The following is an 8,882-nucleotide window of genomic DNA, read 5'->3' on the forward strand; positions in this document are numbered from 1 at the left end:
GCACTCTATTTCCACTGTGGTCTTGAGTGTTCAGAGAGGGCAGGTATCCTACCAGGGTCAGTGGGCCTGTCCTAATCTGGGACTCTAGGGCTGGGCAGCCCGTCCTGAGCAACATCTCCTAATGTTTGGAAACATTTGGGGTCCTTGGTGCCAGAGCTTGAGAACAAGGCAGCCCTTTGTAGATCTCGAGTAAACCTAGCTCCCCTTTAATTGTGCTTAGCAGACACCTGATTAGAAATCAAGTAGCTTGGAAATATTTGGAGCATAGAGAAGCTGGGATAGGAGTTAGAATAGAAGGACCAGGACAGGCTGACTTAGTCATGATCAGTTGGAATCCTGCTCGTGTATGCTCTGCTGCAGCCTTGAGACACACAGGTGATCTGACAACAGTGACCACTTATAGGTGCAGTATGGTGTCCTGACCTACTTTAGAACACTTGATTTCAGCTGAGCCCCACTCTGCTGGCTTGGTAGGAGGCTTGCTTCCATGCCTGCCTTAATTTCCTTTCACAGACTCTTTAGTGGAATAATTGCTTTACAAACTCCAAAGCCCAACAAGCTGCTCTGCATTCCAGTTTCACAGGAAGTAAATTCCGAGCTTGCCAAGACCTCTCACTCATCTGCGGCTGCTCGGCATCCCAGATCCCTCAGACTGTTACAGGGGTTACGTAACAGGCACATGCGGGTCTGGGGCTTCTTATATAGAAAACCAGAAATTAATGAGTGTGATGTGGCAGGAAGCAGCTTGTATGAAAGTCCCAAATGGAGATTGAGAGATGACAGTAATATGTTTTCAATACTAAGTTAAAGCAATGAAATACTCACTTGAGCAGCAACTCTAAGTCCCTGAGGCTGGTTTTAAAAGGTATAAATGAAGTAAACCCCAAAAATTGCATGGTCAATTTACTTGACATCATGAGCTTAAATTACCCTAACAGCTGGTTTTAAAACTGTTCTCTTAAAAGAGAGAAAGAAGTATTAAGGCAGCTGTCCTTCTTTTTGGAAGCATGATGATAAAGGCAATAGGATTACAATAGTAACAGCCTCCTGCAAGGGGATGAGCAGTTAAGGTTTGAACCACTATGTTGGGACCCTGAGTGCAGCCACTGGCCCTGGGGCTGTGCTTCAGCTCAAGCTTTGTCAGTGTGCTTGTCTCCACTGGCCCTGCCTCCTGGATGCATCTTGGGTCTGCATTGTGGTCTTGCTTCCAGCTCCACCTCCTTTTGCTACTGACTGGACCCTCTGCATAGACCCTGGACCTAATTTATGTCCCCTCCAGGGACTGCTGATGTGCCAGCAGCCAGCTCCACGTGTCCTGGTCGCACATGGCAGGACTGTGGTTTGTGTGTGAGGGCTGTTTGCACCTTGGCCTCTGGCTCACAGCCCCTCATGGAGCTCTGCTCATGCTGCTCATTCCTGGACAGTGTCCCAGGGCAGGACACACCAACCACAGCAGTGTGGGTGCTGAAAGGGTGGAAGACACCAACTCCACAGCAGTGTTGGGCTGAACTCCCCAGCCCGTCATCAAACTGCTACAGAAGCTGATGGAAATAAATTTCATTCTGTGCCTTTTATGCTTCTCAAGGAGTAACAAAACTTTTTCAAAGGTGTCTGTCATACTCAGACTAAGCCGATTGACAGCATGTTTCCTGACCTCTCTTTTCAGATATCTTTTTCCTGTGTACTGAGGGCATTGATTGCTTCTTGGGATGAGCTCAGGCTTTTGTTTAACAAATTTCCTGTTGCTGTGGGGACCAGAACAGGGGCAGCAGTTTCTCCAGTGTTCTTCTTACAGTGTGTTCCCAGGCTTTGGGGTTCTTGCTGCAAGTCTGAACCTTGCTGATGTTTGTTGAGAATTATTTTATGTGGTGGTATTTGGAGACCTTCAGAGTTCAATAGTATAATGCAGATATGTTAGACTTGAACAAACAACCTTTAGCAAAATACTCTCTCAGTTTCCCCCAAGAAGGAGAGAGACAATACAAGGAGAAAACTTTCGGTTTTGCTCTATAGCAGGTGTCAAAGATGGGGGATCCTTGATCTGTGATGGGTAGGGTTGGGACAATTTTGATCTACTCTGCCAGAATGCAAAATGACAGTTCCTGCCTACTTTATCTAGCATGAGCACCCTGGGGGGAAAAAAATCCTGGCAAAGAAGCAGAATAGGCTGGGATCCTATTTGCAGCCCTGCAGCAGTGGAGGGTGGCATGGGTGATGAGGAGCAGGTTGTAGAACCTGGTGTTGTGTGAATTTTCTCTTCCCTCCTTCCCTTGACCTGTTTGGACCAAAATGTCTCTGCCCCAGGAGGCAAGACCTTCCCTGGCAGAGCCTACCTGAGCTACGTGAACCTTAGAAAGTCCATATTTACCTGTCAAGGTTGTCCTCATGGATCACAGACAGGCCAACCCAACCTGAATCAGGACCTGCAGCTCCAGATTTTATTCTCTTATAATAATAAGTGGCTGAACTTCACCTGTTTGGAAATTATTGGAAATGGAAATGCTTTCTAAAAGTAAACTTATGTTTTGAAAGGAATATATAGTAAAATCTTGCTAAATATCAGCAAATATTTTCAGGTGATTTTTGGTCTTTTCAAACTAGTAACTAAAATTAAGAGGGAGGAGTGGAAATATTGTGCCTGTCCTGTAGAATTAGAATCAAAAGAGAGAAAAAATGGAGGGAATTTGTAATAATTAATTTACCAGGATGCTACCACTCTCATTCAATGTGCTCCAGTAAAAAGTAAGTGAAAGTCCAGATAATGTCTGAGCACATGAAGAAATAAACAGTTCCTGTGTATTTCAGAGAAGAATGAACTTCTCATTGCTGTGGTTCCCAATGGTTCCTCAGTTTACTCAGAGATGAACATTGTCAGTACATTCTTTAAACATGAACTAAAGTCATTTTTGTTTTGAAATTACGTACTTCTATTATCATCAACACACTAAGCAAGACATTTAGCAAACTTTTCTCATATTGCAGTTTCATAATGACAAAACTGGACTAAAATACATACATATAAAATTTAGAAGTTTAAGAGTTACTGCCAGTATCTTTCAGGGGTAAATTCTCTGGTTCCCCTGAAAGGTTTGCTAACCTGATACTGTAGAATTCTGGTGCCTCAAGCAGTGCCCCATCTGAGCAATCACTTTAGAAGTACAGCTCTCTAGAGATGAGAAGAAGAACTATCTTACCTCTACCATTGTTTATTATTATGAAAGCTAATGGAAAAATCAGATTTGGAAAAGATATTATGCAGATTCTCTGCTACTAGAAATCCAGCAGTTGTAGAAAGAATTTTATTTCTTTCTGCTACAGGTATCCTGTTTCTTTCCTTGTGTCCTCTCTTTGCAAAAAGGCAATAGAATTTATTTGAAAATCCAAGCAGAGCCCTGGTCATTTTTACTGGCCTGACTGGGCAGGTACAGCCAGCACTTACATAGGCTGTCAATCATTTTTAGATCTGGCTTTAGAATCGTATATAGATTATTTTATAGAAGGAATTTCATAAAGAATGTAAAATTAATCTTTTATAATTTTATAACTATTTTTGGATTGTATTATAAAAAAACTATAAATGAAAATGTTTTCTTGTATACTTAGGTGCTCTGTACTGCATTAGTTCATATTCCTATGGTTCAGATTGCTTGCACTTGTTCGTATGCTTTCATCCCCATGATGGATTATACTTTTCCAAGCAGCTGAAATTTTTGGGGAACTAGTATGTTTCAGCAAACTTAACCAGGTAGAAAAGGAAGAATGTGCACTTTATCACTGCAAATTTCACATGTGAAGTGAGTAAATACATTTAATCTTTAAGAGAAATGCTTAGGCTTTCTTCCATAGATTCCTTTTAAATGGATCATTTAACTTGCTTCTTCATTATATGCTTCAGAAAGTAGAAAGGACTAGAAAACATTTTTTAAAAACTTGTGATGAGACTTGAGCACCTTGTGACCCTCTCATCTCTACCCCTCAAATGATATGTGCATCTGCAGCAATTTTTTGAAAAGACAACTCTAAGAAAGAGGTATTTTCAGGATTAGCAAGTCAGTTGCTGTGTGTCTGGAGCACCAAGGAAGGATCTGTGGGCCAGTTTGCCTTTGTAGGCAAAGATCTTTTGCAGGAGTACACTCACGTATTCACAGACTGCTTCTGTACCTCTAGCATGGACTTTTAACCAGCACATCTTGCAATCTTTTTCACAACCACTCATGTGTCCTGTATGTTGCTTATCAACTGTAATTAATAGACTGAGTTTTATAGCAATGCACGAGCATTCTTTGTGTATATGTCCTAATTCTGGCAAAAGTTGTGTTACCCAGGCCTCACTATGGATCATATTTCTGTATGAAAGGCACCACAGTGTGGGTGCCTTTAGCAGGCTGTCGAGATGGCTGCTGGAAAAATATCTTTAAAGTTTCATTGCAAGTCAGACTATCCTGAAACTTGGCATGCAGCATTTGGAGTGGGTGCAGTTCTTTTTGTTAAATCCGGGTCTGTCTGCTGCTCTCTTTTTATAGTCCAGGTTCCCTAGGGTAGAGGGAAGTACCTAATTGCAAATCTGTCTTGCCAAGTGCTTGGCAACTAGAGCTTCCTCCACAGTGGAGTCTATCTCTAGAGCAGATAACGTCCATTTGGAAGAACCTGACATTTTAGGCTAGAAAAGGGCAAAGAGTTTTGAAGAATAATTTAGAAATTAAACTCAAGTAACACACTTATTTATAGACATTGTGGATAAGACAATTTTAAACATGTCATTGATTGAAAAGAATGTCTTGTAACATAATCTGTAGCTTTCCCTTTCTCTTGCATTTTTTGTCTTTGGCCACTATTGCTTTATTGTGGCATTTTAGGATATTTGGGTGATGGATAATGTTATGAAAACATTTTGTACTTGTGTATCACACAAATATATCTATATCTAATTTTCAAGAAATATATGTGCTTTATTTGAATCAACTAGATAGTTAGAGTTTGAGAAGTACTTTTATGGCTTTGTGTATGTTACAGAAATCTGGCATCTGGGTCTGTGCTTGCAGAGTGTGCATACCAAGGAGCACATATCAGCAGAGCAGAGGTACAGCAGAATTAAGGGCCTGGGCTTGCTGTGAGTCAGTCCTGTAAACCAGCAATCCTGCAGAGTCAGCACAGGCCCCACGAGCAGAAACCTAAACATCTGGTTAACTTTAGGCTTGTGCTTAAGCTTCTTTGACATGAGCTGCTAAGGGAGGGTGGATTTGCTTTTATTCCCTATTCCAAGAGCTTTACTTCACAGGGTTACGCTTGGAAGCAGGATGGAATTTGTTCCCTAGCTTCAACTTACCTTCACATGGTGGGGCAAGGAGAAGGAAGTCCCCAGGTTTCTCCCTCCCTTTTCTCTCTCTCCATATGCAAGCTTTGCAGAGGGGGTGCCAGCCTAAAAGAGAGCTGTAGCTTACTCATATAAATATTCCAGCTGGAGTATCAAGGGATGCAGAGGTGCTGGGTGCACACCTGCCCCAGTATACAAACAGCCTAGGCATTTTGTAGCATTAGATTTCCCTTTTGGCTGGGGTGGTGTGTTCAGTAATACCTCAGTGCGTGGGCTGACCAGTATTTGTGCAATTATCTGAGGACTCTGGCTGTAAACACTTGCAGTGGGTTTGTTCCTTTACTCCCTCAAGCTATGAAAACAAATTGCTCTTCTTTTTGGATTGAATTCCATTCCCATTTCATTATATTGCTGCTCTTCTTCTATGTTTCTCTCTCATGTATTTTTCTCTGCTTTTTGCCTCTGAAGACTTTCTGTATTCAAACTAATTAGATGCAATAGTTTGTATCCATATATTCTATATATTACTTTATTATAAAGTTCTGAATTAGAATTTCAGTTGTCCTAGTTCTAATGATAACATGGTCAAAGAGAATCCTACAAGAACAACCATGGCTGCAGATGCTAGGGGGAAATTACATTCTTGCATGACACTGATGTTCTATCTGAAAAGCTACTGGAAAAATAGCACAAGTCTGTCAGCTTTTCAATTGTGCTCTCTTCTCCCAGACAGTGGAAAATGTTGCTTTGATCCACCCAAATAAAGGAACTCAGCTTGGAGACCTCTTCTGACTCTTCAGTCACCAGTGAGTTCAGTTAAGTTCTTAAAGATCTCTGCTGTGCTTAGTCTGATACACTTAATTTCACATTATAAACTTGATAAATTAATTTTTGGGAAGAAGAATGTAGAAGTCTAAGGAAGAGAATGGGAAGGAAACACCTTTTACTTCTAGAAAGATTTAATTCTGAACTGAGGGAAATAAGGCTTGAAAACAAATGCTATGTTTCTGTTAACAGACCAACAGGATTATCTCCCTCCATCCAAGTGGGAGGATGTTAATGACTTGTTATGGTTTGTTTGATGGGAATTGGAATTTATTGTGGTATCTGGTAGTATCTATCTTTCAGTTCTTTGTCTGTTTTGATAAGGAAAAAATCTTGTGCTGCTGTTTTCCAACTTCATTCCTCCTGATAAATAAGCTGCATATCTTTATAAAACATCAATTACCCTCTGTTTGTCAGTTTTATAAACTGGAAAAGATTAGTGGGAAGAGAAAGGGAGGGCTGCAGCTCATGTTGTGTGCAGGGCTCAATGGCATCAGGGAGGCAGCTGGGGGCTCCTGCTGAGCAGGGAGAAGGGAAGGTGGACAGGGGACACCCCAGCAGGGCACTTCCCAGCCTCCAGAGCTGCAGTTCCTGCCCAAACCTGCATGGCCCAAGAGTGAAGGAACACTCAGGCACCTGTATTCCAGCTCTGGGGCTGATTGTTTGAATCAGTGCTGCTGCTGAAGGATTGTCTTCTGCTGGGCTGAAAGGTGCCCTGGGAGAGCTGTCCTCTTTGTAAGCATCACCTTGAGAGCCTGCTGGGGGCAGAGCTCCTCCTGCATCCACAGCTCCCTTGCTCAGTCATATGTGATGCTTTTTTAATTGTGCCAGCTGCAGTGCTTTTGGGACCATTGGTTTCCCCTGCCACAAACACTGAAACTAGCAGAAGCAGTTGTATTTCTTGTGCTACCTGAATTTTACTTTTGATCTCTTATTGAATGTAGTCTTAGGTTTTACAGAAGCCTGTCTCATAACTTCCAGTGAATTCACAAGGAGCTTTTTGCACCAGAAGATAGAAAATAGACCTGCTAGGATTAATCCAGAATACTTGCACTTGGCTGAATCGCAGCAATGTGTTTCTCACCTGGATATTTTGAGACTTCTTTGAACGTTTCAAATTAGCATTTCACTCAGGCTGATTCTAGTGATAGGGGATGAGTGACATTAATATTTGAAAATTCTGTAGTAAATCTAATTTTCAGGTTTGCATGCCAAATCTTAGCATGTACTGAGGTACTTGAAGCTGACATATAGCTCTTGTAGTTACAATTTAAATGTGTGGCTTGTCTCAGCATTTCATGCCCCAATATATAAATGTTACAGGGTTAAAAACCAGTGTGTTGTAAGCAGGATGATATGGCTCTTTTGAATAATTAGTACCTGATAAAACTACATAACACCCTCTCACAAACTGTGATTATGGTCTGTCATCACATGAAAAGCAATTTGGCTGGTAACTTTAATTTTTTACCTCAGATTTTACTGGGAGGCCATGGGCAGAGTAATGCATGCCAGATTATGCTCTGCTGTCCAGGTATCAGTGTGTATTCCTAAGGGAGTTTGACAGCAGGAGCTCGGTAGTTCAGCAGCCATCAGCTGAAGTGGCTCAGTAATGTCTTACCATGTTCTGTAGGTTCCAAAATGGCTAGAACCAGTAGGCCTTGATTAATCAGTCTTATGAATTCTGTGAAAGTTGTAGGTGATGAATCTGCATGGAAATGTTTAAAGGAAAAGCCCAACATTAAGTCTCCATTTTAAGCCCTGAAATAAAGCCAGGGAATTAAGTTCTGGAGCACTGTTGGTCCAGTTTATTTGTATTCATGTCCAAAGTAATTTACCACAGATTTTACAGTCCTCTTTTTGCTGTCATGATAGAGGACTTACCACAAGTAAGTCATAATGCAGAAAATTAATAAAGCATTGATTTTTAGCAAACAAAAAGCTGAGCTAACAGGAGGTAACTAACACAGACCTCTCTTCCCTCCCAGCATGGGCTGCCTGTAAGTGAATATTTCAGAATACTGTGAGTTATACAAAGACAGCTGTGATAAATACCTATAAATTCAAACTGCACACTGTTTTTTCATTAAGCAACTGCAATGAACGTGACTCAAGTTACAGAGTTACAGAACTAGTTGCAAGCAGATCTGCAATGGAAAACATATGCCAGATAATGAAGGATCACAGCAGGAAATAACTGCTTGGCTGTAAGCTATGTGCAGGGCAATTCTGTGTCCTGGTGAATTGTCCATAGTAAACTACCACAGTTTAATCCATTAAAAGCACTAAAAGAACAAAAAGGTCCTCAGTATGTCTGAGTTCAAGCAGCATTTGGACAATGCTCTCAGGCACATGGTGTGACTCTTGGGAGGGTCAGGAGTTGGAGTTGATCCTGCTAGGTCCCTTGCAGCTCAGGATATTCTATGGCTCTGTGTTCTCTGCTGCAGCATGTGAGCCATTGTAATCCCCTCACTTCTGGGATGTGGAAGGAGCCCCACAAGTAGCTAACACAGCCCTCAGGAGTGGGCTGGCCATCACACGGTGGAGTAACTTCTGGGAGTTTTGAAAGCAAGTTTGAAAAAATTTTATAGCTGAATATCAATTTGGTGAAGGAAAAAAAAATGTTGAACTGTTTATAGAACAAGAAAAAAAGCTGGCTGTAGCATTTTGTATCCTCTGAGATCCACACTATTGTCTCCCCTCAGTGCTTTCCTCCTGACAGGTGCGTACTCACATAGTAGAA

General features: G+C 41.5%; 1 long non-coding RNA gene across 2 annotated transcripts in view; it reads left to right on the forward strand.

Moving 5' to 3' along the window:
* Positions 1-8,882, forward strand: part of LOC130256400 (uncharacterized) — a 48,165-nt gene that overhangs the window by 20,172 nt on the left and 19,111 nt on the right. The window contains exon 1 of one of the 2 annotated variants that reach the window (XR_008841105.1): positions 6,040-6,120. The exons of the other annotated variant lie outside the window; for it this stretch is intronic. This is a non-coding gene — a long non-coding RNA (uncharacterized LOC130256400). Of the gene's footprint in view, positions 1-6,039; positions 6,121-8,882 lie in introns of those variants that run through there. 2 annotated transcript variants of the gene reach the window in all.

Source organism: Oenanthe melanoleuca, chromosome 8, assembly GCF_029582105.1.
Source record: "Oenanthe melanoleuca isolate GR-GAL-2019-014 chromosome 8, OMel1.0, whole genome shotgun sequence".
NCBI classification, from domain to species: Eukaryota; Metazoa; Chordata; class Aves; order Passeriformes; family Muscicapidae; genus Oenanthe; species Oenanthe melanoleuca.